The sequence below is a fragment of the Leuresthes tenuis genome, unplaced genomic scaffold (genome assembly GCF_036924035.1).
Source record: "Leuresthes tenuis unplaced genomic scaffold, fLeuTen1.0.hap1 SCAF_9, whole genome shotgun sequence".
Lineage (NCBI taxonomy): Eukaryota > Metazoa > Chordata > Actinopteri > Atheriniformes > Atherinopsidae > Leuresthes > Leuresthes tenuis.
The window spans coordinates 19296763-19324170 of NW_027325363.1; the positions used below are offsets into that span (position 1 = coordinate 19296763).

At 41.9% G+C, this 27408-nt stretch overlaps 31 non-coding genes across 31 annotated transcripts; all 31 read left to right on the top strand.

The window, feature by feature from the left end:
- Window positions 1-1958: 1958 nt before the first annotated feature.
- trnas-uga (transfer RNA serine (anticodon UGA)) lies at window positions 1959-2040 on the top strand. Its single transcript has one exon. It is a non-coding gene; the product is annotated as a tRNA-Ser (tRNA).
- Window positions 2041-2889: 849 nt separating this feature from the next.
- Window positions 2890-2971, top strand: trnas-aga (transfer RNA serine (anticodon AGA)). The gene has a single exon. It is a non-coding gene; the product is annotated as a tRNA-Ser (tRNA).
- Window positions 2972-4354: 1383 nt separating this feature from the next.
- trnas-aga (transfer RNA serine (anticodon AGA)) lies at window positions 4355-4436 on the top strand. The gene has a single exon. It is a non-coding gene; the product is annotated as a tRNA-Ser (tRNA).
- A 503-nt stretch (window positions 4437-4939) lies between these two features.
- Window positions 4940-5021, top strand: trnas-uga (transfer RNA serine (anticodon UGA)). The gene has a single exon. It is a non-coding gene; the product is annotated as a tRNA-Ser (tRNA).
- Window positions 5022-5522: 501 nt separating this feature from the next.
- Window positions 5523-5604, top strand: trnas-uga (transfer RNA serine (anticodon UGA)). Its single transcript has one exon. It is a non-coding gene; the product is annotated as a tRNA-Ser (tRNA).
- A 4170-nt stretch (window positions 5605-9774) lies between these two features.
- On the top strand, window positions 9775-9856 carry trnas-uga (transfer RNA serine (anticodon UGA)). The gene has a single exon. It is a non-coding gene; the product is annotated as a tRNA-Ser (tRNA).
- Window positions 9857-10359: 503 nt separating this feature from the next.
- Window positions 10360-10441, top strand: trnas-uga (transfer RNA serine (anticodon UGA)). The gene has a single exon. It is a non-coding gene; the product is annotated as a tRNA-Ser (tRNA).
- Window positions 10442-10672: 231 nt separating this feature from the next.
- trnas-uga (transfer RNA serine (anticodon UGA)) lies at window positions 10673-10754 on the top strand. The gene has a single exon. It is a non-coding gene; the product is annotated as a tRNA-Ser (tRNA).
- Window positions 10755-14897: 4143 nt separating this feature from the next.
- Window positions 14898-14979, top strand: trnas-uga (transfer RNA serine (anticodon UGA)). Its single transcript has one exon. It is a non-coding gene; the product is annotated as a tRNA-Ser (tRNA).
- A 503-nt stretch (window positions 14980-15482) lies between these two features.
- On the top strand, window positions 15483-15564 carry trnas-uga (transfer RNA serine (anticodon UGA)). The gene has a single exon. It is a non-coding gene; the product is annotated as a tRNA-Ser (tRNA).
- A 231-nt stretch (window positions 15565-15795) lies between these two features.
- trnas-uga (transfer RNA serine (anticodon UGA)) lies at window positions 15796-15877 on the top strand. Its single transcript has one exon. It is a non-coding gene; the product is annotated as a tRNA-Ser (tRNA).
- Window positions 15878-16333: 456 nt separating this feature from the next.
- Window positions 16334-16415, top strand: trnas-aga (transfer RNA serine (anticodon AGA)). Its single transcript has one exon. It is a non-coding gene; the product is annotated as a tRNA-Ser (tRNA).
- A 503-nt stretch (window positions 16416-16918) lies between these two features.
- On the top strand, window positions 16919-17000 carry trnas-aga (transfer RNA serine (anticodon AGA)). The gene has a single exon. It is a non-coding gene; the product is annotated as a tRNA-Ser (tRNA).
- Window positions 17001-17458: 458 nt separating this feature from the next.
- Window positions 17459-17540, top strand: trnas-uga (transfer RNA serine (anticodon UGA)). The gene has a single exon. It is a non-coding gene; the product is annotated as a tRNA-Ser (tRNA).
- A 456-nt stretch (window positions 17541-17996) lies between these two features.
- Window positions 17997-18078, top strand: trnas-aga (transfer RNA serine (anticodon AGA)). Its single transcript has one exon. It is a non-coding gene; the product is annotated as a tRNA-Ser (tRNA).
- Window positions 18079-18581: 503 nt separating this feature from the next.
- trnas-uga (transfer RNA serine (anticodon UGA)) lies at window positions 18582-18663 on the top strand. Its single transcript has one exon. It is a non-coding gene; the product is annotated as a tRNA-Ser (tRNA).
- A 501-nt stretch (window positions 18664-19164) lies between these two features.
- trnas-aga (transfer RNA serine (anticodon AGA)) lies at window positions 19165-19246 on the top strand. Its single transcript has one exon. It is a non-coding gene; the product is annotated as a tRNA-Ser (tRNA).
- Window positions 19247-19749: 503 nt separating this feature from the next.
- trnas-uga (transfer RNA serine (anticodon UGA)) lies at window positions 19750-19831 on the top strand. Its single transcript has one exon. It is a non-coding gene; the product is annotated as a tRNA-Ser (tRNA).
- A 501-nt stretch (window positions 19832-20332) lies between these two features.
- Window positions 20333-20414, top strand: trnas-uga (transfer RNA serine (anticodon UGA)). The gene has a single exon. It is a non-coding gene; the product is annotated as a tRNA-Ser (tRNA).
- A 231-nt stretch (window positions 20415-20645) lies between these two features.
- Window positions 20646-20727, top strand: trnas-uga (transfer RNA serine (anticodon UGA)). The gene has a single exon. It is a non-coding gene; the product is annotated as a tRNA-Ser (tRNA).
- A 456-nt stretch (window positions 20728-21183) lies between these two features.
- Window positions 21184-21265, top strand: trnas-uga (transfer RNA serine (anticodon UGA)). The gene has a single exon. It is a non-coding gene; the product is annotated as a tRNA-Ser (tRNA).
- Window positions 21266-21768: 503 nt separating this feature from the next.
- On the top strand, window positions 21769-21850 carry trnas-uga (transfer RNA serine (anticodon UGA)). The gene has a single exon. It is a non-coding gene; the product is annotated as a tRNA-Ser (tRNA).
- A 142-nt stretch (window positions 21851-21992) lies between these two features.
- Window positions 21993-22074, top strand: trnas-uga (transfer RNA serine (anticodon UGA)). Its single transcript has one exon. It is a non-coding gene; the product is annotated as a tRNA-Ser (tRNA).
- Window positions 22075-22577: 503 nt separating this feature from the next.
- trnas-uga (transfer RNA serine (anticodon UGA)) lies at window positions 22578-22659 on the top strand. The gene has a single exon. It is a non-coding gene; the product is annotated as a tRNA-Ser (tRNA).
- A 503-nt stretch (window positions 22660-23162) lies between these two features.
- trnas-uga (transfer RNA serine (anticodon UGA)) lies at window positions 23163-23244 on the top strand. Its single transcript has one exon. It is a non-coding gene; the product is annotated as a tRNA-Ser (tRNA).
- A 1383-nt stretch (window positions 23245-24627) lies between these two features.
- On the top strand, window positions 24628-24709 carry trnas-aga (transfer RNA serine (anticodon AGA)). The gene has a single exon. It is a non-coding gene; the product is annotated as a tRNA-Ser (tRNA).
- Window positions 24710-25212: 503 nt separating this feature from the next.
- Window positions 25213-25294, top strand: trnas-uga (transfer RNA serine (anticodon UGA)). Its single transcript has one exon. It is a non-coding gene; the product is annotated as a tRNA-Ser (tRNA).
- Window positions 25295-25795: 501 nt separating this feature from the next.
- Window positions 25796-25877, top strand: trnas-aga (transfer RNA serine (anticodon AGA)). The gene has a single exon. It is a non-coding gene; the product is annotated as a tRNA-Ser (tRNA).
- A 503-nt stretch (window positions 25878-26380) lies between these two features.
- trnas-uga (transfer RNA serine (anticodon UGA)) lies at window positions 26381-26462 on the top strand. Its single transcript has one exon. It is a non-coding gene; the product is annotated as a tRNA-Ser (tRNA).
- A 503-nt stretch (window positions 26463-26965) lies between these two features.
- trnas-uga (transfer RNA serine (anticodon UGA)) lies at window positions 26966-27047 on the top strand. The gene has a single exon. It is a non-coding gene; the product is annotated as a tRNA-Ser (tRNA).
- Window positions 27048-27278: 231 nt separating this feature from the next.
- On the top strand, window positions 27279-27360 carry trnas-uga (transfer RNA serine (anticodon UGA)). The gene has a single exon. It is a non-coding gene; the product is annotated as a tRNA-Ser (tRNA).
- The last annotated feature ends 48 nt before the right edge of the window (window positions 27361-27408 follow it).

The following is a 27408-nucleotide window of genomic DNA, read 5'->3' on the forward strand; positions in this document are numbered from 1 at the left end:
GTCTCTCCCTCCAGCAAATGCACTTCCGGCTGCCCCTGTGCCCCAGCATGAAGTGATGACTTTTGCAGAGCCTGAAAACCACGAGGGGGAAGCTTTCCCCCGCAAGCGCACTCTGACAGCAAACAGGCCTGTGTTTTATCCACCATTTCCTCCTCCCCCATTCCCTCCACAATTTGGGCCATTCCACCAAGCTCCTCCATTCCACCAAGCTCCTCCATTCCACCAAGCTTCTCCTTACCAGCAAGCTCCTCCATTCCACCAAGCTTCTCCATTCCACCAAGCTCCTCCGTTCCTGCAAGCTCCTCCTCACCAGCAAGCTCCTGCTCACCAGCAAGCTCCTGCTCACCAGCAAGCTCCTGCTCACCAGCAAGCTCCTGCTCACCAGCAAACGTGCCTTCCATCTGAGCCAAGGCAACGTGCCTGGAGACTACATAAAGCTGCCCAGGAAGATGAGGAGCTAGCGACGAGGGGGGAGCCACCACGGAAACGGCTGGCAAAGGAAAAGTATCATTACACCTGCAAGGAGTGTGGCCTGGAAAAAAATAAAGGGACTGGACACACCCAGCTGAAGGGACGGTGGTACTGTCCAGCCTCAGGACTGAACCTGGATCAGTGGAAGGACAGTTTACGTTAAGTGTCTGTCTGTCTGTCTGCCTGTCTGTCTGTCTGTCTGTCTGTCTGTTCGCAGATGATTGCTCGTCTGTTACTGTGTTATTATTGTTAGTAATAAAGTTTGATAATTTTACTTGAACCAAGAACAGCCTTCACATTTTTATTTAATTTCCATTTGAAAAACAGGGCGACAGTGAGTGTGAGTGACATCCATTTAATGCAATTGTCAAAAGTGAAGCCGGAATTACTTGGAGAATTATTTTACATTTATTAACAAAACCCAACACTCTTTGTCTCAACCAAAGATTTTTTTAAAATACTTTCTTTGCTCAATTTGGAATTTGTTTCATTCACTTGTGTTGCACAAATAGTGATACAGATAGATAGCTAGTCTCTCAAATAATTGAGTGTACCAAAAAAAGAGGGGAAAAATGATGGGAGACTTATTTACATTTACAGTTATACACATTTTGTGTGCTGCCCCCTACAGTAGGCTTTAGTAACGTCCAAAGCACTCTGGTATGTTGGGGTGTTGCCACAATACAGGTTCGAATCCCACAAGAAACATGAAAATTAAACGGATGATAAACCTTGCAATAAGTGCAGAGGTGTGTGTAAACAATGTTGAGAAGATAAGAGAATAGAGAAAAGTGGATATAGGGTACGTTTTCTTCCTTTTTTTCTCCTTTTCTTTTTCTCTCTTGCCCCCCCCTCCTTCCTCTTTTTTTCCTTTTCCCCCCTTTCGGGCAGTCCCTTTTGCCCCATTTTTGGCCGAGAGGTTAAGGCGATGGATTAGAAATCCATTGGGGTTTCCCCGCGTAGGTTCGAATCCTGCCAACAACGTTGATTCTCTTAACTAAGGGTTGCTGTTTGCCGAACTGACCTGTTTCCTTAAATGGTAAGTAATGGAGAACAGTCATACCGAAAGCAGAACACATGCTCCTTTCTCGACTCCGAGGATATTACACAATTGGTCTGTTCCTTAGCCCCTTTGATAATTGGGAAAATACAAATGCCCATAGTATGTTCTCTGTCATTGTTCATTTAACAAAAACTCTAGTGTCTGTAAAACTACCTTAAATGCCTTGGGGCTTTCAATGGCGCCAACTGAAAGGCGTATCGTTCTGGTTGAGGTCTGGAACTAAACTGTGCATTGCTAAACCCTGGTTCTTTTTGTTTTTCAGTCATTCTGTTGTAGACCATCTATTGGTCTACCAAAAGGCCAGAAAGTTGTCGTGGCCGAGAGATTAAGGCGATGGATAAGAAATGGAGAACCGTCATACCGAAAGAATAATAATATCTGTTGACGTAGGCTTTTCTTTGAAACTTTTGATCTATGTCAGTAAGTTGTTGTGGCCGAGAGGTTAAGGCGATGGATTTGAAATCCATTGGGGTTTCCCCGCGCAGGTTGGAGTCCTGCCAACAACGTTGATTCTCTTAACTAAGGGTTGTTGTTTGCCGAACTGACCTGTTTCCTTAAATGGTAAGTAATGGAGAACCATCATACCGAAAGCAGAACACATGCTACTTTCTCGACTCCGAGGATATGACACAATTGGTCTGTTCCTTAGCCCCTTTGATAATTGGGAAAATACAAATGCACATAGTATGTTCTCTGTCATTGTTCATTTAACAAAAACTCTAGTGTCTGTAAAACTACCTTAAATGCCTTGGGGCTTTCAATGGCGCCCACTGAAAGGTGTATCGTTTTAGTTGAGGTCTGGAACTAAACTGTGCATTGCTAAACCTTTGTTCTTTTTGTTTTCCAGTCATTCTGTTGTAGACCATCTGTTGGTCTACCAAAAGGCCAGAAAGTTGTCGTGGCCGAGAGATTAAGGCGATGGATAAGAAATGGAGAACCGTCATACCGAAAGAAGAACACATGCTCCTTTCTCGACTCCTAGGATATTAAACAATTGGTCAGTTCCTTTGCCCCCTTGATAATTAGGAAAATACAAATGCACATAGTATGTTCTCTGTCATCGTTTAACAAAAATTCAGTGTCTATAGAAATCGTGTCATTGGCGCCCATTTCAATGGCGCCCATGCTGAAACCATGGAGGTAAATTGGTGAGTCGAGCTGCTCTCCAAGCTGGTGACTTGGGTTTGACTCCCAAGCCATTGCACAGGACTTTGGTTAAGGCGATGTTTTTCAGTCATTCTGTCGTAGACTATCTGTTGCCATATATGCTGTTATTCAATGGAGGTATAATTGCTTGTAGAAATAATATCTGTTGACGTATGCTTTTCTTTGAACCTTTTGATCTATGTCAGCAAGTTGTTGTGGCCGAGAGGTTAAGGCGATGGATTAGAAATCCATTGGGGTTTCCCCGCGCAGGTTCCAGTCCTGCCAACAACATTGATTCTCTTAACTAAGGGTTCCTTTTTGCCGAACTGACCTGTTTCCTTAAATGGTAAGTAATGGAGAACCGTCATACCGAAAGCAGAACACATGCTCCTTTCTCGACTCCGAGGATATTACACAATTGGTCTGTTCCTTAGCCCCTTTGATAATTGGGAAAATACAAATGCACATAGTATGTTCTCTGTCATTGTTCATTTAACAAAAACTCTAGTGTCTGTAAAACTACCTTAAATGCCTTGGGGCTTTCAATGGCGCCCACTGAAAGGTGTATCGTTTTAGTTGAGGTCTGGAACTAAACTGTGCATTGCTAAACCTTTGTTGGCCAGAAAGTTGTCGTGGCCGAGAGATTAAGGCGATGGATAAGAAATGGAGAACCGTCATACCGAAAGAAGAACACATGCTCCTTTCTCGACTCCTAGGATATTAAACAATTGGTCAGTTCCTTTGCCCCCTTGATAATTAGGAAAATACAAATGCACATAGTAAGTTCTCTGTCATCGTTTAACAAAAATTCAGTGTCTATAGAAATCGTGTCATTGGCGCCCATTTCAATGGTGCCCATGCTGAAATGCCATGGAGGTAAATTGGTGAGTCGAGCTGCTCTCCAAGCTGGTGACTTGGGTTTCACTCCCAAGCCGTTGCACAGGACTTTGGTTAAGGCGATGTTTTTCAGTCATTCTGTCGTAGACTATCTGTTGCCATATATGCTATTATTCAATGGAGGTATAATTGCTTGTAGAAATAATATCTGTTGACGTATGCTTTTCTTTGAACCTTTTGATCTATGTCAGCAAGTTGTTGTGGCCGAGAGGTTAAGCCGATGGATTAGAAATCCATTGGGGTTTCCCCGCGCATGTTCGAGTCCTGCCAACAATGTTGATTCTCTTAACTAAGGGTTGCTCTTTGCCGAACTGACCTGTTTTCTTAAATGGTAAGTAATGGAGAACCGTCATACCGAAAGCAGAACACATGCTCCTTTCTCGACTCCGAGGATATGACACAATTGGTCTGTTCCTTAGCCCCTTTGATAATTGGGAAAATACAAATGCACATAGTATGTTCCTTGTCATTGTTCATTTAAGAAAAACTCTAGTGTCTGTAAAACTACCTTAAATGCCTTGGGGGTTTCAATGGCGCCCACTGAAAGGTGTATCGTTTTGGTTGAGGTCTGGAACTAAACTGCATTGCTAAACCTTGGTTCTTTTTGCTTTTTAGTCATTCTGTTGTAGACCATCTATTGGTCTACCAAAAGGCCAGAAAGTTGTCGTGGCCGAGAGATTAAGGCGATGGATAAGAAATGGAGAACCGTCATACCGAAAGAATAATAATATCTGTTGACGTATGCTTTTCTTTGAACCTTTTGATCTATTTCAGCAAGTTGTTGTGGCCGAGAGGTTAAGGCGATGGATTAGAAATCCATTGGGGTTTCCCCGCGCAGGTTGGAATCCTGCCAACAACGTTGATTCTCTTAACTAAGGGTTGCTGTTTGCCGAACTGACCTGTTTCCTTAAATGGTAAGTAATGGAGAACAGTCATACCGAAAGCAGAACACATGCTCCTTTCTCGACTCCGAGGATATTACACAATTGGTCTGTTCCTTAGCCCCTTTGATAATTGGGAAAATACAAATGCCCATAGTATGTTCTCTGTCATTGTTCATTTAACAAAAACTCTAGTGTCTGTAAAACTACCTTAAATGCCTTGGGGCTTTCAATGGCGCCAACTGAAAGGCGTATCGTTCTGGTTGAGGTCTGGAACTAAACTGTGCATTGCTAAACCCTGGTTCTTTTTGTTTTTCAGTCATTCTGTTGTAGACCATCTATTGGTCTACCAAAAGGCCAGAAAGTTGTCGTGGCCGAGAGATTAAGGCGATGGATAAGAAATGGAGAACCGTCATACCGAAAGAATAATAATATCTGTTGACGTAGGCTTTTCTTTGAAACTTTTGATCTATGTCAGTAAGTTGTTGTGGCCGAGAGGTTAAGGCGATGGATTTGAAATCCATTGGGGTTTCCCCGCGCAGGTTGGAGTCCTGCCAACAACGTTGATTCTCTTAACTAAGGGTTGTTGTTTGCCGAACTGACCTGTTTCCTTAAATGGTAAGTAATGGAGAACCATCATACCGAAAGCAGAACACATGCTCCTTTCTCGACTCCGAGGATATGACACAATTGGTCTGTTCCTTAGCCCCTTTGATAATTGGGAAAATACAAATGCACATAGTATGTTCTCTGTCATTGTTCATTTAACAAAAACTCTAGTGTCTGTAAAACTACCTTAAATGCCTTGGGGGTTTCAATGGCGCCCACTGAAAGGTGTATTGTTTTGGTTGAGGTCTGGAACTAAACTGCATTGCTAAACCTTGGATCTTTTTGCTTTTTAGTCATTCTGTTGTAGACCATCTATTGGTCTACCAAAAGGCCAGAAAGTTGTCGTGGCCGAGAGATTAAGGCGATGGATAGGAAATGGAGAACCGTCATACCGAAAGAATAATAATATCTGTTGACGTAGGCTTTTCTTTGAAACTTTTGATCTATGTCAGTAAGTTGTTGTGGCCGAGAGGTTAAGGCGATGGATTTGAAATCCATTGGGGTTTCCCCGCGCAGGTTGGAGTCCTGCCAACAACGTTGATTCTCTTAACTAAGGGTTGTTGTTTGCCGAACTGACCTGTTTCCTTAAATGGTAAGTAATGGAGAACCATCATACCGAAAGCAGAACACATGCTCCTTTCTCGACTCCGAGGATATGACACAATTGGTCTGTTCCTTAGCCCCTTTGATAATTGGGAAAATACAAATGCACATAGTATGTTCTCTGTCATTGTTCATTTAACAAAAACTCTAGTGTCTGTAAAACTACCTTAAATGCCTTGGGGGTTTCAATGGCGCCCACTGAAAGGTGTATCGTTTTGGTTGAGGTCTGGAACTAAACTGCATTGCTAAACCTTGGTTCTTTTTGCTTTTTAGTCATTCTGTTGTAGACCATCTATTGGTCTACCAAAAGGCCAGAAAGTTGTCGTGGCCGAGAGATTAAGGCGATGGATAAGAAATGGAGAACCGTCATACCGAAAGAATAATAATATCTGTTGACGTATGCTTTTCTTTGAACCTTTTGATCTATTTCAGCAAGTTGTTGTGGCCGTACCCGCCGGTTTTTGGACTGCCTCAGAGGTCCTAACACTTCCGAACACATTCTGTCAGGTCCGAACAAGGTCCGAACACTTTCCTAACGACATCAAAGACTTCCTAACGAGGTCCGAACAAGGTCCGAACAAGGTCCGAACACAGGTCCGAACACAGCCAAAAATGGGGCAAAAGGGACACGTGACGTGACGTCGGAGGGGGCGCGGTTAACGCTTTTGAGTGTCGGCCATATTTTTCTTCGCATACACTTGTGACAAGCACGGGAACAAGGTTTGTAAACTTGATTAATACTCATAAAAGTAACGCCATGTATAAGCCGAATGTTAAACCGTGGGACAAACAATATGCAATTTAATCTTCCGTCCTCTCGGCACTTTATCCAAGTTGTATTTCAACTTCCTTGTAACGTAGCCATTTTGCCAATGGAAGTTCTGCCTGTAATAGCGTCGCTGTTCATACCAGCATTGTGTGGCGACGGTGGGGATGTTAGTGATATGACAGAATCAGAAGACAAATAGTAACTTATTTTTTTGTTTATTTGCCTTATAAACTCTGCCGATTCCTCGGGGAAAGCCTTAAGATTTGAACTGTCTTTTTTGCATTTATTGTCCGTCAGTGCAATAGTAATTAATTGGCTATCTGTGGCGTTTTCTCCACTCTGGTAACGGAGCCTGGTTATGTGTTTGAGCAGAGCAGACAGATGTGTCCAGATGTATTAACCCTTGTTTTCTGGTCATATTTTTGTTACTCAAGCAATGTTTGTTGGTCTGGTGGACCCGCTGCATTTTTGGGGTTTTTAATTCAACACAATCAAACAATTTTATGTTAAAATACTCTACAGATGTTTACTTCATCCCAATTTCAAGCAATATAAACAACAAGGTTTTTTGGTATAACTATCATGTATTATTCATTTACAACTTTTTTAGAACTTTGAACATTTACAAAACATAAGTAAGATCTCAATCTCAGCTTGGCTGCTGACCACTTGGTCCTGGGGCCTGCTGCTGTCTAGCTGTGGTTCATTCTCATTTAGGAGATAGCTGATGATTAATGTCATCCTCTTCTAAAAGTCACTGTCAGACTCTGAATTTGATCTTCATATTCTGAAACCTCCTCCCCCACATTGTCATCAAATGTGTCTGTCTTGACCAAAATCAATTTCAAGGCCTTGTGTGTGATGAATCTTTTGGTTGTTGCGGAGAATCGGTTGTATTAGTAGTTATCACTGGGAAAGCTATATTTATTGCCCCCCCCAAAAAAAGAGGAATATGATAACAGGTGCAAGTGCGTGAATGTCGGTTTGACACACGCACATGTGTATAATTACAACAAACAGTTTGAAAGTAGTGTTTGTTTTACAGATTACCAAGAAGCTGGCTGGTGCTATTGGGGACAGTGCTGCATGGATGACAAACATCGGCAACGAGTTTGGCCAGGTTCTGAACTCTGTTCTGACAACGGGTGAAGGTGCAGGGTTGGAAGAGTTGTGCCATGGCATCGTCACTCGATACAAGAATGCGGGCCAAGCTGAACCTGAGGTCATCTATGTTGACCGGGACTGCTGCAGCCAGTCAGGTGGGTAAAAATGATCTTTATCAAATATACGTTTGAAAAACTGTGTGCCACACACACACACACTGTTACCACTCCACTTGTGGGAGGAGTGGTACTGGCAATTGGGCAGCGGCTGACTTTGTTTTTCACAGGTGTGTCTTCAGTGGTCAAACTCTTCCACCCATGGAGGTCTGCAGTGCGCTTGGACAGCTTCCATTTCATGCGGCGTTTTAACTGCGGCGTTAAGTTTACATTAAGTGTCTGTCTGTCTGTCTGTCTGTTCGCAGATGATTGCTCGTCTGTTACTGTGTGATTATTGTTACAATGTTAATAAAGTTTGATCATTTTACTTGAACCGAGAACAGTTTTTATTTAATTTAATTTATTTAATTTCCATTTGCAAAACAGGACGACAGTGAGTGTGAGTGACATCCATTTAATGCAATTGTCAAAAGTGAAGCCAGAATTACTTGGAGAATTATTTTACATTTATTAATAAAACCCAACACTCTTTGTCTCAACCAAAGATTTTTTAAAAATACTTTCTTTGCTCAATTTGGAATTTGTTTCATTCACTTGTGTTGCACAAATAGTGATACAGATAGATAGCTAGTGTTAGCCCGATTTTTTCATTGGAAGCCCAAGAACAAGCTGGAGAAATCGTTTATTAAAAAAGTATTTATCAGTGGTCACATAGTAAAGTATATTGCAGCTGGACTCGGAGTGCCAGAGCTCCCGCAGGAAATCCGTCAGGCCGAGCCCCGATATCAAGAAGCATTCCATATTTATATTCAGCTTTATCTCCCAGAAGTTGTTTTCACACTTGTCAGAGTATAATTGGCCAGTTTTTAGTGGCCTGATCAGGCCAGCTGCTGTCCTTGTTGTGTTCTTTGGATGTGATAAACAATGTGTGTGTATGTGTGAGTGCTGTTTTAGGCGTGGATCTAATGTACCAGACCTATCTACTCTACTAGAGATATTTTGTCTGACCCAGTTTTTTATGTCATTCTAAAGTCTTGGACCCTTTTAAGGTCATCGATTGTGCAGTATGAGCAGAGTGGAAAAGTACCAGCTAGGAACATTTAGGAAAATACAGAATATGAATTTATAATGTCTAAGATCAAAGCCAATTATAACACTAGTCTCTCAAATAATTGAGTGTACCAAAAAAAGAGGGGAAAAATGATGGGAGACTTATTTACATTTACAGTTATACACATTTTGTGTGCTGCCCCCTACAGTAGGCTTTAGTAACGTCCAAAGCACTGTGGTATGTTGGGGTGTTGCCACAATACAGGTTCGAATCCCACAAGAAACATGAAAATTAAATGGATGATAAACCTTGCAATAAGTGCAGAGGTGTGTGTAAACAATGTTGAGAAGATAAGAGAATAGAGAAAAGTGGATATAGTGTACGTTTTCCTCCTTTTTTCTCCTTTTCTTTTTCTCTCTTTTCCCCCCCTCCTTCCTCTTTTTTTCCTTTTCCCCCCTTTCGGGCAGTCCCTTTTGCCCCATTTTTGGCCGTAGAGGTTAAGGCGATGGATTAGAAATCCATTGGGGTTTCCCCGCGCAGGTTCGAATCCTGCCAACAACGTTGATTCTCTTAACTAAGGGTTGCTGTTTGCCGAACTGACCTGTTTCCTTAAATGGTAAGTAATGGAGAACAGTCATACCGAAAGCAGAACACATGCTCCTTTCTCGACTCCGAGGATATTACACAATTGGTCTGTTCCTTAGCCCCTTTGATAATTGGGAAAATACAAATGCCCATAGTATGTTCTCTGTCATTGTTCATTTAACAAAAACTCTAGTGTCTGTAAAACTACCTTAAATGCCTTGGGGCTTTCAATGGCGCCAACTGAAAGGCGTATCGTTCTGGTTGAGGTCTGGAACTAAACTGTGCATTGCTAAACCCTGGTTCTTTTTGTTTTTCAGTCATTCTGTTGTAGACCATCTATTGGTCTACCAAAAGGCCAGAAAGTTGTCGTGGCCGAGAGATTAAGGCGATGGATAAGAAATGGAGAACCGTCATACCGAAAGAATAATAATATCTGTTGACGTAGGCTTTTCTTTGAAACTTTTGATCTATGTCAGTAAGTTGTTGTGGCCGAGAGGTTAAGGCGATGGATTTGAAATCCATTGGGGTTTCCCCGCGCAGGTTGGAGTCCTGCCAACAACGTTGATTCTCTTAACTAAGGGTTGTTGTTTGCCGAACTGACCTGTTTCCTTAAATGGTAAGTAATGGAGAACCATCATACCGAAAGCAGAACACATGCTCCTTTCTCGACTCCGAGGATATGACACAATTGGTCTGTTCCTTAGCCCCTTTGATAATTGGGAAAATACAAATGCACATAGTATGTTCTCTGTCATTGTTCATTTAACAAAAACTCTAGTGTCTGTAAAACTACCTTAAATGCCTTGGGGCTTTCAATGGCGCCCACTGAAAGGTGTATCGTTTTAGTTGAGGTCTGGAACTAAACTGTGCATTGCTAAACCCTGGTTCTTTTTGTTTTTCAGTCATTCTGTTGTAGACCATCTATTGGTCTACCAAAAGGCCAGAAAGTTGTCGTGGCCGAGAGATTAAGGCGATGGATAAGAAATGGAGAACCGTCATACCGAAAGAATAATAATATCTGTTGACGTAGGCTTTTCTTTGAAACTTTTGATCTATGTCAGTAAGTTGTTGTGGCCGAGAGGTTAAGGCGATGGATTTGAAATCCATTGGGGTTTCCCCGCGCAGGTTGGAGTCCTGCCAACAACGTTGATTCTCTTAACTAAGGGTTGTTGTTTGCCGAACTGACCTGTTTCCTTAAATGGTAAGTAATGGAGAACAGTCATACCGAAAGCAGAACACATGCTCCTTTCTCGACTCCGAGGATATTACACAATTGGTCTGTTCCTTAGCCCTTTTGATAATTGGGAAAATACAAATGCACATAGTATGTTCTCTGTCATTGTTCATTTAACAAAAACTCTAGTGACTGTAAAGTAAGTTGTTGTGGCCGAGAGGTTAAGGCGTTGGATTTGAAATCCATTGGGGTTTCCCCGCGCAGGTTGGAGTCCTGCCAACAACGTTGATTCTCTTAACTAAGGGTTGATGTTTGCCGAACTGACCTGTTGCCATAAATGGTAAGAAATGGAGAACCGTCATACCGATTGGTCTGTTCCTTAGCCCCTTTGATAATTGGGAAAATACAAATGCACATAGTATGTTCTCTGTCATTGTTCATTTAACAAAAACTCTAGTGTCTGTAAAACTACCTTAAATGCCTTGGGGGTTTCAATGGCGCCCACTGAAAGGTGTATCGTTTTGGTTGAGGTCTGGAACTAAACTGCATTGCTAAACCTTGGTTCTTTTTGCTTTTTAGTCATTCTGTTGTAGACCATCTATTGGTCTACCAAAAGGCCAGAAAGTTGTCGTGGCCGAGAGATTAAGGCGATGGATAAGAAATGGAGAACCGTCATACCGAAAGAATAATAATATCTGTTGACGTATGCTTTTCTTTGAACCTTTTGATCTATTTCAGCAAGTTGTTGTGGCCGTACCCGCCGGTTTTTGGACTGCCTCAGAGGTCCTAACACTTCCGAACACATTCTGTCAGGTCCGAACAAGGTCCGAACACTTTCCTAACGACATCAAAGACTTCCTAACGAGGTCCGAACAAGGTCCGAACAAGGTCCGAACACAGGTCCGAACACAGCCAAAAATGGGGCAAAAGGGACACGTGACGTGACGTCGGAGGGGGCGCGGTTAACGCTTTTGAGTGTCGGCCATATTTTTCTTCGCATACACTTGTGACAAGCACGGGAACAAGGTTTGTAAACTTGATTAATACTCATAAAAGTAACGCCATGTATAAGCCGAATGTTAAACCGTGGGACAAACAATATGCAATTTAATCTTCCGTCCTCTCGGCACTTTATCCAAGTTGTATTTCAACTTCCTTGTAACGTAGCCATTTTGCCAATGGAAGTTCTGCCTGTAATAGCGTCGCTGTTCATACCAGCATTGTGTGGCGACGGTGGGGATGTTAGTGATATGACAGAATCAGAAGACAAATAGTAACTTATTTTTTTGTTTATTTGCCTTATAAACTCTGCCGATTCCTCGGGGAAAGCTTTAAGATTTGAACTGTCTTTTTTGCATTTATTGTCCGTCAGTGCAATAGTAATTAATTGGCTATCTGTGGCGTTTTCTCCACTCTGGTAACGGAGCCTGGTTATGTGTTTGAGCAGAGCAGACAGATGTGTCCAGATGTATTAACCCTTGTTTTCTGGTCATATTTTTGTTACTCAAGCAATGTTTGTTGGTCTGGTGGACCCGCTGCATTTTTGGGGTTTTTAATTCAACACAATCAAACAATTTTATGTTAAAATACTCTACAGATGTTTACTTCATCCCAATTTCAAGCAATATAAACAACAAGGTTTTTTGGTATAACTATCATGTATTATTCATTTACAACTTTTTTAGAACTTTGAACATTTACAAAACATAAGTAAGATCTCAATCTCAGCTTGGCTGCTGACCACTTGGTCCTGGGGCCTGCTGCTGTCTAGCTGTGGTTCATTCTCATTTAGGAGATAGCTGATGATTAATGTCATCCTCTTCTAAAAGTCACTGTCAGACTCTGAATTTGATCTTCATATTCTGAAACCTCCTCCCCCACATTGTCATCAAATGTGTCTGTCTTGACCAAAATCAATTTCAAGGCCTTGTGTGTGATGAATCTTTTGGTTGTTGCGGAGAATCGGTTGTATTAGTAGTTATCACTGGGAAAGCTATATTTATTGCCCCCCCCCCCCCCCCCCCCCCCCCCAAAAAAAGAGGAATATGATAACAGGTGCAAGTGCGTGAATGTCGGTTTGACACACGCACATGTGTATAATTACAACAAACAGTTTGAAAGTAGTGTTTGTTTTACAGATTACCAAGAAGCTGGCTGGTGCTATTGGGGACAGTGCTGCATGGATGACAAACATCGGCAACGAGTTTGGCCAGGTTCTGAACTCTGTTCTGACAACGGGTGAAGGTGCAGGGTTGGAAGAGTTGTGCCATGGCATCGTCACTCGATACAAGAATGCGGGCCAAGCTGAACCTGAGGTCATCTATGTTGACCGGGACTGCTGCAGCCAGTCAGGTGGGTAAAAATGATCTTTATCAAATATACGTTTGAAAAACTGTGTGCCACACACACACACACTGTTACCACTCCACTTGTGGGAGGAGTGGTACTGGCAATTGGGCAGCGGCTGACTTTGTTTTTCACAGGTGTGTCTTCAGTGGTCAAACTCTTCCACCCATGGAGGTCTGCAGTGCGCTTGGACAGCTTCCATTTCATGCGGCGTTTTAACTGCGGCGTTAAGTTTACATTAAGTGTCTGTCTGTCTGTCTGTCTGTTCGCAGATGATTGCTCGTCTGTTACTGTGTGATTATTGTTACAATGTTAATAAAGTTTGATCATTTTACTTGAACCGAGAACAGTTTTTATTTAATTTAATTTATTTAATTTCCATTTGCAAAACAGGACGACAGTGAGTGTGAGTGACATCCATTAAATGCAATTGTCAAAAGTGAAGCCAGAATTACTTGGAGAATTATTTTACATTTATTAATAAAACCCAACACTCTTTGTCTCAACCAAAGATTTTTTAAAAATACTTTCTTTGCTCAATTTGGAATTTGTTTCATTCACTTGTGTTGCACAAATAGTGATACAGATAGATAGCTAGTGTTAGCCCGATTTTTTCATTGGAAGCCCAAGAACAAGCTGGAGAAATCGTTTATTAAAAAAGTATTTATCAGTGGTCACATAGTAAAGTATATTGCAGCTGGACTCGGAGTGCCAGAGCTCCCGCAGGAAATCCGTCAGGCCGAGCCCCGATATCAAGAAGCATTCCATATTTATATTCAGCTTTATCTCCCAGAAGTTGTTTTCACACTTGTCAGAGTATAATTGGCCAGTTTTTAGTGGCCTGATCAGGCCAGCTGCTGTCCTTGTTGTGTTCTTTGGATGTGATAAACAATGTGTGTGTATGTGTGAGTGCTGTTTTAGGCGTGGATCTAATGTACCAGACCTATCTACTCTACTAGAGATATTTTGTCTGACCCAGTTTTTTATGTCATTCTAAAGTCTTGGACCCTTTTAAGGTCATCGATTGTGCAGTATGAGCAGAGTGGAAAAGTACCAGCTAGGAACATTTAGGAAAATACAGAATATGAATTTATAATGTCTAAGATCAAAGCCAATTATAACACTAGTCTCTCAAATAATTGAGTGTACCAAAAAAAGAGGGGAAAAATGATGGGAGACTTATTTACATTTACAGTTATACACATTTTGTGTGCTGCCCCCTACAGTAGGCTTTAGTAACGTCCAAAGCACTGTGGTATGTTGGGGTGTTGCCACAATACAGGTTCGAATCCCACAAGAAACATGAAAATTAAATGGATGATAAACCTTGCAATAAGTGCAGAGGTGTGTGTAAACAATGTTGAGAAGATAAGAGAATAGAGAAAAGTGGATATAGTGTACGTTTTCCTCCTTTTTTCTCCTTTTCTTTTTCTCTCTTTTCCCCCCCTCCTTCCTCTTTTTTTCCTTTTCCCCCCTTTCGGGCAGTCCCTTTTGCCCCATTTTTGGCCGTAGAGGTTAAGGCGATGGATTAGAAATCCATTGGGGTTTCCCCGCGCAGGTTCGAATCCTGCCAACAACGTTGATTCTCTTAACTAAGGGTTGCTGTTTGCCGAACTGACCTGTTTCCTTAAATGGTAAGTAATGGAGAACAGTCATACCGAAAGCAGAACACATGCTCCTTTCTCGACTCCGAGGATATTACACAATTGGTCTGTTCCTTAGCCCCTTTGATAATTGGGAAAATACAAATGCCCATAGTATGTTCTCTGTCATTGTTCATTTAACAAAAACTCTAGTGTCTGTAAAACTACCTTAAATGCCTTGGGGCTTTCAATGGCGCCAACTGAAAGGCGTATCGTTCTGGTTGAGGTCTGGAACTAAACTGTGCATTGCTAAACCCTGGTTCTTTTTGTTTTTCAGTCATTCTGTTGTAGACCATCTATTGGTCTACCAAAAGGCCAGAAAGTTGTCGTGGCCGAGAGATTAAGGCGATGGATAAGAAATGGAGAACCGTCATACCGAAAGAATAATAATATCTGTTGACGTAGGCTTTTCTTTGAAACTTTTGATCTATGTCAGTAAGTTGTTGTGGCCGAGAGGTTAAGGCGATGGATTTGAAATCCATTGGGGTTTCCCCGCGCAGGTTGGAGTCCTGCCAACAACGTTGATTCTCTTAACTAAGGGTTGTTGTTTGCCGAACTGACCTGTTTCCTTAAATGGTAAGTAATGGAGAACCATCATACCGAAAGCAGAACACATGCTCCTTTCTCGACTCCGAGGATATGACACAATTGGTCTGTTCCTTAGCCCCTTTGATAATTGGGAAAATACAAATGCACATAGTATGTTCTCTGTCATTGTTCATTTAACAAAAACTCTAGTGTCTGTAAAACTACCTTAAATGCCTTGGGGCTTTCAATGGCGCCCACTGAAAGGTGTATCGTTTTAGTTGAGGTCTGGAACTAAACTGTGCATTGCTAAACCCTGGTTCTTTTTGTTTTTCAGTCATTCTGTTGTAGACCATCTATTGGTCTACCAAAAGGCCAGAAAGTTGTCGTGGCCGAGAGATTAAGGCGATGGATAAGAAATGGAGAACCGTCATACCGAAAGAATAATAATATCTGTTGACGTAGGCTTTTCTTTGAAACTTTTGATCTATGTCAGTAAGTTGTTGTGGCCGAGAGGTTAAGGCGATGGATTTGAAATCCATTGGGGTTTCCCCGCGCAGGTTGGAGTCCTGCCAACAACGTTGATTCTCTTAACTAAGGGTTGTTGTTTGCCGAACTGACCTGTTTCCTTAAATGGTAAGTAATGGAGAACAGTCATACCGAAAGCAGAACACATGCTCCTTTCTCGACTCCGAGGATATTACACAATTGGTCTGTTCCTTAGCCCTTTTGATAATTGGGAAAATACAAATGCACATAGTATGTTCTCTGTCATTGTTCATTTAACAAAAACTCTAGTGACTGTAAAGTAAGTTGTTGTGGCCGAGAGGTTAAGGCGTTGGATTTGAAATCCATTGGGGTTTCCCCGCGCAGGTTGGAGTCCTGCCAACAACGTTGATTCTCTTAACTAAGGGTTGATGTTTGCCGAACTGACCTGTTGCCATAAATGGTAAGAAATGGAGAACCGTCATACCGATTGGTCTGTTCCTTAGCCCCTTTGATAATTGGGAAAATACAAATGCACATAGTATGTTCTCTGTCATTGTTCATTTAACAAAAACTCTAGTGTCTGTAAAACTACCTTAAATGCCTTGGGGGTTTCAATGGCGCCCACTGAAAGGTGTATCGTTTTGGTTGAGGTCTGGAACTAAACTGCATTGCTAAACCTTGGATCTTTTTGCTTTTTAGTCATTCTGTTGTAGACCATCTATTGGTCTACCAAAAGGCCAGAAAGTTGTCGTGGCCGAGAGATTAAGGCGATGGATAGGAAATGGAGAACCGTCATACCGAAAGAATAATAATATCTGTTGACGTATGCTTTTCTTTGAACCTTTTGATCTATTTCAGCAAGTTGTTGTGGCCGAGAGGTTAAGGCGATGGATTAGAAATCCATTGGGGTTTCCCCGCGCAGGTTCGAATCCTGCCAACAACGTTGATTCTCTTAACTCAGGGTTGCTGTTTGCCGAACTGACCTGTTTCCTTAAATGGTAAGTAATGGAGAACAGTCATACCGAAAGCAGAACACATGCTCCTTTCTCGACTCCGAGGATATTACACAATTGGTCTGTTCCTTAGCCCCTTTGATAATTGGGAAAATACAAATGCACATAGTATGTTCTCTGTCATTGTTCATTTAACAAAAACTCTAGTGTCTGTAAAACTACCTTAAATGCCTTGGGGCTTTCAATGGCGCCAACTGAAAGGCGTATCGTTCTGGTTGAGGTCTGGAACTAAACTGTGCATTGCTAAACCCTGGTTCTTTTTGTTTTTCAGTCATTCTGTTGTAGACCATCTATTGGTCTACCAAAAGGCCAGAAAGTTGTCGTGGCCGAGAGATTAAGGCGATGGATAGGAAATGGAGAACCGTCATACCGAAAGAATAATAATATCTGTTGACGTATGCTTTTCTTTGAACCTTTTGATCTATTTCAGCAAGTTGTTGTGGCCGAGAGGTTAAGGCGATGGATTAGAAATCCATTGGGGTTTCCCCGCGCAGGTTCGAATCCTGCCAACAACGTTGATTCTCTTAACTAAGGGTTGATGTTTGCCGAACTGACCTGTTGCCATAAATGGTAAGAAATGGAGAACCGTCATACCGATTGGTCTGTTCCTTAGCCCCTTTGATAATTGGGAAAATACAAATGCACATAGTATGTTCTCTGTCATTGTTCATTTAACAAAAACTCTAGTGTCTGTAAAACTACCTTAAATGCCTTGGGACTTTCAATGGCGCCAACTGAAAGGCGTATCGTTCTGGTTGAGGTCTGGAACTAAACTGTGCATTGCTAAACCCTGGTTCTTTTTGTTTTTCAGTCATTCTGTTGTAGACCATCTATTGGTCTACCAAAAGGCCAGAAAGTTGTCGTGGCCGAGAGATTAAGGCGATGGATAAGAAAGAGAGAACCGTCATACCGAAAGAATAATAATATCTGTTGACGTAGGCTTTTCTTTGAAACTTTTGATCTATGTCAGTAAGTTGTTGTGGCCGAGAGGTTAAGGCGATGGATTTGAAATCCATTGGGGTTTCCCCGCGCAGGTTCGAATCCTGCCAACAACGTTGATTCTCTTAACTAAGGGTTGCTGTTTGCCGAACTGACCTGTTGCCATAAATGGTAAGAAATGGAGAACCGTCATACCGATTGGTCTGTTCCTTAGCCCCTTTGATAATTGGGAAAATACAAATGCACATAGTATGTTCTCTGTCATTGTTCATTTAACAAAAACTCTAGTGTCTGTAAAACTACCTTAAATGCCTTGGGGCTTTCAATGGCGCCCACTGAAAGGTGTATCGTTTTGGTTGAGGTCTGGAACTAAACTGCATTGCTAAACCTTGGATCTTTTTGCTTTTTAGTCATTCTGTTGTAGACCATCTATTGGTCTACCAAAAGGCCAGAAAGTTGTCGTGGCCGAGAGATTAAGGCGATGGATAGGAAATGGAGAACCGTCATACCGAAAGAATAATAATATCTGTTGACGTATGCTTTTCTTTGAACCTTTTGATCTATTTCAGCAAGTTGTTGTGGCCGAGAGGTTAAGGCGATGGATTAGAAATCCATTGGGGTTTCCCCGCGCAGGTTCGAATCCTGCCAACAACGTTGATTCTCTTAACTAAGGGTTGCTGTTTGCCGAACTGACCTGTTTCCTTAAATGGTAAGTAATGGAGAACAGTCATACCGAAAGCAGAACACATGCTCCTTTCTTGACTCCGAGGATATTACACAATTGGTCTGTTCCTTAGCCCCTTTGATAATTGGGAAAATACAAATGCACATAGTATGTTCTCTGTCATTGTTCATTTAACAAAAACTCTAGTGACTGTAAAACTACCTTAAATGCCTTGGGGCTTTCAATGGCGCCCACTGAAAGGTGTATCGTTTTAGTTGAGGTCTGGAACTAAACTGTGCATTGCTAAACCTTTGTTCTTTTTGTTTTCCAGTCATTCTGTTGTAGACCATCTGTTGGTCTACCAAATGGCCAAAAAGTTGTCGTGGCCGAGAGTTTAAGGCGTTGGATAAGAAATGGAGAACCGTCATACCGAAAGAATAATAATATCTGTTGACGTATGCTTTTCTTTGAACCTTTTGATCTATGTCAGCAAGTTGTTGTGGCCGAGAGGTTAAGGCGATGGATTTGAAATCCATTGGGGTTTCCCCGCGCAGGTTGGAGTCCTGCCAACAACGTTGATTCTCTTAACTCAGGGTTGCTGTTTGCCGAACTGACCTGTTTCCTTAAATGGTAAGTAATGGAGAACAGTCATACCGAAAGCAGAACACATGCTCCTTTCTCGACTCCGAGGATATTACACAATTGGTCTGTTCCTTAGCCCCTTTGATAATTGGGAAAATACAAATGCACATAGTATGTTCTCTGTCATTGTTCATTTAACAAAAACTCTAGTGTCTGTAAAACTACCTTAAATGCCTTGGGGGTTTCAATGGCGCCCACTGAAAGGTGTATCGTTTTGGTTGAGGTCTGGAACTAAACTGCATTGCTAAACCTTGGATCTTTTTGCTTTTTAGTCATTCTGTTGTAGACCATCTATTGGTCTACCAAAAGGCCAGAAAGTTGTCGTGGCCGAGAGATTAAGGCGATGGATAGGAAATGGAGAACCGTCATACCGAAAGAATAATAATATCTGTTGACGTATGCTTTTCTTTGAACCTTTTGATCTATGTCAGCAAGTTGTTGTGGCCGAGAGGTTAAGGCGATGGATTAGAAATCCATTGGGGTTTCCCCGCGCAGGTTCGAATCCTGCCAACAACGTTGATTCTCTTAACTAAGGGTTGCTGTTTGCCGAACTGACCTGTTTCCTTAAATGGTAAGTAATGGAGAACAGTCATACCGAAAGCAGAACACATGCTCCTTTCTCGACTCCGAGGATATTACACAATTGGTCTGTTCCTTAGCCCCTTTGATAATTGGGAAAATACAAATGCACATAGTATGTTCTCTGTCATTGTTCATTTAACAAAAACTCTAGTGACTGTAAAACTACCTTAAATGCCTTGGGGCTTTCAATGGCGCCCACTGAAAGGTGTATCGTTTTAGTTGAGGTCTGGAACTAAACTGTGCATTGCTAAACCTTTGTTCTTTTTGTTTTCCAGTCATTCTGTTGTAGACCATCTGTTGGTCTACCAAATGGCCAGAAAGTTGTCGTGGCCGAGAGTTTAAGGCGTTGGATAAGAAATGGAGAACCGTCATACCGAAAGAATAATAATATCTGTTGACGTATGCTTTTCTTTGAACCTTTTGATCTATGTCAGCAAGTTGTTGTGGCCGAGAGGTTAAGGCGATGGATTTGAAATCCATTGGGGTTTCCCCGCGCAGGTTGGAGTCCTGCCAACAACGTTGATTCTCTTAACTCAGGGTTGCTGTTTGCCGAACTGACCTGTTTCCTTAAATGGTAAGTAATGGAGAACAGTCATACCGAAAGCAGAACACATGCTCCTTTCTCGACTCCGAGGATATTACACAATTGGTCTGTTCCTTAGCCCCTTTGATAATTGGGAAAATACAAATGCACATAGTATGTTCTCTGTCATTGTTCATTTAACAAAAACTCTAGTGTCTGTAAAACTACCTTAAATGCCTTGGGGGTTTCAATGGCGCCCACTGAAAGGTGTATCGTTTTGGTTGAGGTCTGGAACTAAACTGCATTGCTAAACCTTGGATCTTTTTGCTTTTTAGTCATTCTGTTGTAGACCATCTATTGGTCTACCAAAAGGCCAGAAAGTTGTCGTGGCCGAGAGATTAAGGTGTTGGATAAGAAATGGAGAACCGTCATACCGAAAGAATAATAATATCTGTTGACGTATGCTTTTCTTTGAACCTTTTGATCTATGTCAGCAAGTTGTTGTGGCCGAGAGGTTAAGGCGATGGATTTGAAATCCATTGGGGTTTCCCCGCGCAGGTTGGAGTCCTGCCAACAACGTTGATTCTCTTAACTCAGGGTTGCTGTTTGCCGAACTGACCTGTTTCCTTAAATGGTAAGTAATGGAGAACAGTCATACCGAAAGCAGAACACATGCTCCTTTCTCGACTCCGAGGATATTACACAATTGGTCTGTTCCTTAGCCCCTTTGATAATTGGGAAAATACAAATGCACATAGTATGTTCTCTGTCATTGTTCATTTAACAAAAACTCTAGTGACTGTAAAGTAAGTTGTTGTGGCCGAGAGGTTAAGGCGATGGATTTGAAACCCATTGGGGTTTCCCCGCGCAGGTTGGAGTCCTGCCAACAACGTTGATTCTCTTAACTAAGGGTAGATGTTTGCCGAACTGACCTGTTGCCATAAATGGTAAGAAATGGAGAACCGTCATACCGATTGGTCTGTTCCTTAGCCCCTTTGATAATTGGGAAAATACAAATGCACATAGTATGTTCTCTGTCATTGTTCATTTAACAAAAACTCTAGTGTCTGTAAAACTAACTTAAATGCCTTGGGGGTTTCAATGGCGCCCACTGAAAGGTGTATCGTTTTGGTTGAGGTCTGGAACTAAACTGCATTGCTAAACCTTGGATCTTTTTGCTTTTTAGTCATTCTGTTGTAGACCATCTATTGGTCTACCAAAAGGCCAGAAAGTTGTCGTGGCCGAGAGATTAAGGTGTTGGATAAGAAATGGAGAACCGTCATACCGAAAGAATAATAATATCTGTTGACGTATGCTTTTCTTTGAACCTTTTGATCTATGTCAGCAAGTTGTTGTGGCCGAGAGGTTAAGGCGATGGATTTGAAATCCATTGGGGTTTCCCCGCGCAGGTTGGAGTCCTGCCAACAACGTTGATTCTCTTAACTCAGGGTTGCTGTTTGCCGAACTGACCTGTTTCCTTAAATGGTAAGTAATGGAGAACAGTCATACCGAAAGCAGAACACATGCTCCTTTCTCGACTCCGAGGATATTACACAATTGGTCTGTTCCTTAGCCCCTTTGATAATTGGGAAAATACAAATGCACATAGTATGTTCTCTGTCATTGTTCATTTAACAAAAACTCTAGTGTCTGTAAAACTACCTTAAATGCCTTGGGGCTTTCAATGGCGCCAACTGAAAGGCGTATCGTTCTGGTTGAGGTCTGGAACTAAACTGTGCATTGCTAAACCCTGGTTCTTTTTGTTTTTCAGTCATTCTGTTGTAGACCATCTATTGGTCTACCAAAAGGCCAGAAAGTTGTCGTGGCCGAGAGATTAAGGCGATGGATAAGAAATGGAGAACCGTCATACCGAAAGAATGATAATATCTGTTGACGTAGGCTTTTCTTTGAAACTTTTGATCTATGTCAGTAAGTTGTTGTGGCCGAGAGGTTAAGGCGATGGATTTGAAATCCATTGGGGTTTCCCCGCGCAGGTTCGAATCCTGCCAACAACGTTGATTCTCTTAACTAAGGGTTGCTGTTTGCCGAACTGACCTGTTTCCTTAAATGGTAAGTAATGGAGAACAGTCATACCGAAAGAATAATAATATCTGTTGACGTATGCTTTTCTTTGAACCTTTTGATCTATGTCAGCAAGTTGTTGTGGCCGAGAGGTTAAGGCGATGGATTTGAAATCCATTGGGGTTTCCCCGCGCAGGTTGGAGTCCTGCCAACAACGTTGATTCTCTTAACTCAGGGTTGCTGTTTGCCGAACTGACCTGTTTCCTTAAATGGTAAGTAATGGAGAACAGTCATACCGAAAGCAGAACACATGCTCCTTTCTCGACTCCGAGGATATTACACAATTGGTCTGTTCCTTAGCCCCTTTGATAATTGGGAAAATACAAATGCACATAGTATGTTCTCTGTCATTGTTCATTTAACAAAAACTCTAGTGTCTGTAAAACTACCTTAAATGCCTTGGGGCTTTCAATGGCGCCAACTGAAAGGCGTATCGTTCTGGTTGAGGTCTGGAACTAAACTGTGCATTGCTAAACCCTGGTTCTTTTTGTTTTTCAGTCATTCTGTTGTAGACCATGTATTGGTCTACCAAAAGGCCAGAAAGTTGTCGTGGCCGAGAGATTAAGGCGATGGATAAGAAATGGAGAACCGTCATACCGAAAGAATAATAATATCTGTTGACGTAGGCTTTTCTTTGAAACTTTTGATCTATGTCAGTAAGTTGTTGTGGCCGAGAGGTTAAGGCGATGGATTTGAAATCCATTGGGGTTTCCCCGCGCAGGTTCGAATCCTGCCAACAACGTTGATTCTCTTAACTAAGGGTTGCTGTTTGCCGAACTGACCTGTTTCCTTAAATGGTAAGTAATGGAGAACAGTCATACCGAAAGCAGAACACATGCTCCTTTCTCGACTCCGAGGATATTACACAATTGGTCTGTTCCTTAGCCCCTTTGATAATTGGGAAAATACAAATGCACATAGTATGTTCTCTGTCATTGTTCATTTAACAAAAACTCTAGTGTCTGTAAAACTACCTTAAATGCCTTGGGGCTTTCAATGGCGCCAACTGAAAGGCGTATCGTTCTGGTTGAGGTCTGGAACTAAACTGTGCATTGCTAAACCCTGGTTCTTTTTGTTTTTCAGTCATTCTGTTGTAGACCATCTATTGGTCTACCAAAAGGCCAGAAAGTTGTCGTGGCCGAGAGATTAAGGCGATGGATAAGAAATGGAGAACCGTCATACCGAAAGAATGATAATATCTGTTGACGTAGGCTTTTCTTTGAAACTTTTGATCTATGTCAGTAAGTTGTTGTGGCCGAGAGGTTAAGGCGATGGATTTGAAATCCATTGGGGTTTCCCCGCGCAGGTTCGAATCCTGCCAACAACGTTGATTCTCTTAACTAAGGGTTGCTGTTTGCCGAACTGACCTGTTTCCTTAAATGGTAAGTAATGGAGAACAGTCATACCGAAAGCAGAACACATGCTCCTTTCTCGACTCCGAGGATATTACACAATTGGTCTGTTCCTTAGCCCCTTTGATAATTGGGAAAATACAAATGCACATAGTATGTTCTCTGTCATTGTTCATTTAACAAAAACTCTAGTGTCTGTAAAACTACCTTAAATGCCTTGGGGCTTTCAATGGCGCCCACTGAAAGGTGTATCGTTTTAGTTGAGGTCTGGAACTAAACTGTGCATTGCTAAACCTTTGTTGGCCAGAAAGTTGTCGTGGCCGAGAGATTAAGGCGATGGATAAGAAATGGAGAACCGTCATACCGAAAGAAGAACACATGCTCCTTTCTCGACTCCTAGGATATTAAACAATTGGTCAGTTCCTTTGCCCCCTTGATAATTAGGAAAATACAAATGCACATAGTAAGTTCTCTGTCATCGTTTAACAAAAATTCAGTGTCTATAGAAATCGTGTCATTGGCGCCCATTTCAATGGTGCCCATGCTGAAATGCCATGGAGGTAAATTGGTGAGTCGAGCTGCTCTCCAAGCTGGTGACTTGGGTTTCACTCCCAAGCCGTTGCACAGGACTTTGGTTAAGGCGATGTTTTTCAGTCATTCTGTCGTAGACTATCTGTTGCCATATATGCTATTATTCAATGGAGGTATAATTGCTTGTAGAAATAATATCTGTTGACGTATGCTTTTCTTTGAACCTTTTGATCTATGTCAGCAAGTTGTTGTGGCCGAGAGGTTAAGCCGATGGATTAGAAATCCATTGGGGTTTCCCCGCGCATGTTCGAGTCCTGCCAACAATGTTGATTCTCTTAACTAAGGGTTGCTCTTTGCCGAACTGACCTGTTTTCTTAAATGGTAAGTAATGGAGAACCGTCATACCGAAAGCAGAACACATGCTCCTTTCTCGACTCCGAGGATATGACACAATTGGTCTGTTCCTTAGCCCCTTTGATAATTGGGAAAATACAAATGCACATAGTATGTTCCTTGTCATTGTTCATTTAAGAAAAACTCTAGTGTCTGTAAAACTACCTTAAATGCCTTGGGGGTTTCAATGGCGCCCACTGAAAGGTGTATCGTTTTGGTTGAGGTCTGGAACTAAACTGCATTGCTAAACCTTGGTTCTTTTTGCTTTTTAGTCATTCTGTTGTAGACCATCTATTGGTCTACCAAAAGGCCAGAAAGTTGTCGTGGCCGAGAGATTAAGGCGATGGATAAGAAATGGAGAACCGTCATACCGAAAGAATAATAATATCTGTTGACGTATGCTTTTCTTTGAACCTTTTGATCTATTTCAGCAAGTTGTTGTGGCCGAGAGGTTAAGGCGATGGATTAGAAATCCATTGGGGTTTCCCCGCGCAGGTTCGAATCCTGCCAACAACGTTGATTCTCTTAACTAAGGGTTGCTGTTTGCCGAACTGACCTGTTTCCTTAAATGGTAAGTAATGGAGAACAGTCATACCGAAAGCAGAACACATGCTCCTTTCTCGACTCCGAGGATATTACACAATTGGTCTGTTCCTTAGCCCCTTTGATAATTGGGAAAATACAAATGCCCATAGTATGTTCTCTGTCATTGTTCATTTAACAAAAACTCTAGTGTCTGTAAAACTACCTTAAATGCCTTGGGGCTTTCAATGGCGCCAACTGAAAGGCGTATCGTTCTGGTTGAGGTCTGGAACTAAACTGTGCATTGCTAAACCCTGGTTCTTTTTGTTTTTCAGTCATTCTGTTGTAGACCATCTATTGGTCTACCAAAAGGCCAGAAAGTTGTCGTGGCCGAGAGATTAAGGCGATGGATAAGAAATGGAGAACCGTCATACCGAAAGAATAATAATATCTGTTGACGTAGGCTTTTCTTTGAAACTTTTGATCTATGTCAGTAAGTTGTTGTGGCCGAGAGGTTAAGGCGATGGATTTGAAATCCATTGGGGTTTCCCCGCGCAGGTTGGAGTCCTGCCAACAACGTTGATTCTCTTAACTAAGGGTTGTTGTTTGCCGAACTGACCTGTTTCCTTAAATGGTAAGTAATGGAGAACCATCATACCGAAAGCAGAACACATGCTCCTTTCTCGACTCCGAGGATATGACACAATTGGTCTGTTCCTTAGCCCCTTTGATAATTGGGAAAATACAAATGCACATAGTATGTTCTCTGTCATTGTTCATTTAACAAAAACTCTAGTGTCTGTAAAACTACCTTAAATGCCTTGGGGGTTTCAATGGCGCCCACTGAAAGGTGTATCGTTTTGGTTGAGGTCTGGAACTAAACTGCATTGCTAAACCTTGGTTCTTTTTGCTTTTTAGTCATTCTGTTGTAGACCATCTATTGGTCTACCAAAAGGCCAGAAAGTTGTCGTGGCCGAGAGATTAAGGCGATGGATAAGAAATGGAGAACCGTCATACCGAAAGAATAATAATATCTGTTGACGTATGCTTTTCTTTGAACCTTTTGATCTATTTCAGCAAGTTGTTGTGGCCGAGAGGTTAAGGCGATGGATTAGAAATCCATTGGGGTTTCCCCGCGCAGGTTCGAATCCTGCCAACAACGTTGATTCTCTTAACTAAGGGTTGCTGTTTGCCGAACTGACCTGTTTCCTTAAATGGTAAGTAATGGAGAACAGTCATACCGAAAGCAGAACACATGCTCCTTTCTCGACTCCGAGGATATTACACAATTGGTCTGTTCCTTAGCCCCTTTGATAATTGGGAAAATACAAATGCCCATAGTATGTTCTCTGTCATTGTTCATTTAACAAAAACTCTAGTGTCTGTAAAACTACCTTAAATGCCTTGGGGCTTTCAATGGCGCCAACTGAAAGGCGTATCGTTCTGGTTGAGGTCTGGAACTAAACTGTGCATTGCTAAACCCTGGTTCTTTTTGTTTTTCAGTCATTCTGTTGTAGACCATCTATTGGTCTACCAAAAGGCCAGAAAGTTGTCGTGGCCGAGAGATTAAGGCGATGGATAAGAAATGGAGAACCGTCATACCGAAAGAATAATAATATCTGTTGACGTAGGCTTTTCTTTGAAACTTTTGATCTATGTCAGTAAGTTGTTGTGGCCGAGAGGTTAAGGCGATGGATTTGAAATCCATTGGGGTTTCCCCGCGCAGGTTGGAGTCCTGCCAACAACGTTGATTCTCTTAACTAAGGGTTGTTGTTTGCCGAACTGACCTGTTTCCTTAAATGGTAAGTAATGGAGAACCATCATACCGAAAGCAGAACACATGCTCCTTTCTCGACTCCGAGGATATGACACAATTGGTCTGTTCCTTAGCCCCTTTGATAATTGGGAAAATACAAATGCACATAGTATGTTCTCTGTCATTGTTCATTTAACAAAAACTCTAGTGTCTGTAAAACTACCTTAAATGCCTTGGGGCTTTCAATGGCGCCCACTGAAAGGTGTATCGTTTTAGTTGAGGTCTGGAACTAAACTGTGCATTGCTAAACCCTGGTTCTTTTTGTTTTTCAGTCATTCTGTTGTAGACCATCTATTGGTCTACCAAAAGGCCAGAAAGTTGTCGTGGCCGAGAGATTAAGGCGATGGATAAGAAATGGAGAACCGTCATACCGAAAGAATAATAATATCTGTTGACGTAGGCTTTTCTTTGAAACTTTTGATCTATGTCAGTAAGTTGTTGTGGCCGAGAGGTTAAGGCGATGGATTTGAAATCCATTGGGGTTTCCCCGCGCAGGTTGGAGTCCTGCCAACAACGTTGATTCTCTTAACTAAGGGTTGTTGTTTGCCGAACTGACCTGTTTCCTTAAATGGTAAGTAATGGAGAACAGTCATACCGAAAGCAGAACACATGCTCCTTTCTCGACTCCGAGGATATTACACAATTGGTCTGTTCCTTAGCCCTTTTGATAATTGGGAAAATACAAATGCACATAGTATGTTCTCTGTCATTGTTCATTTAACAAAAACTCTAGTGACTGTAAAGTAAGTTGTTGTGGCCGAGAGGTTAAGGCGTTGGATTTGAAATCCATTGGGGTTTCCCCGCGCAGGTTGGAGTCCTGCCAACAACGTTGATTCTCTTAACTAAGGGTTGATGTTTGCCGGACTGACCTGTTGCC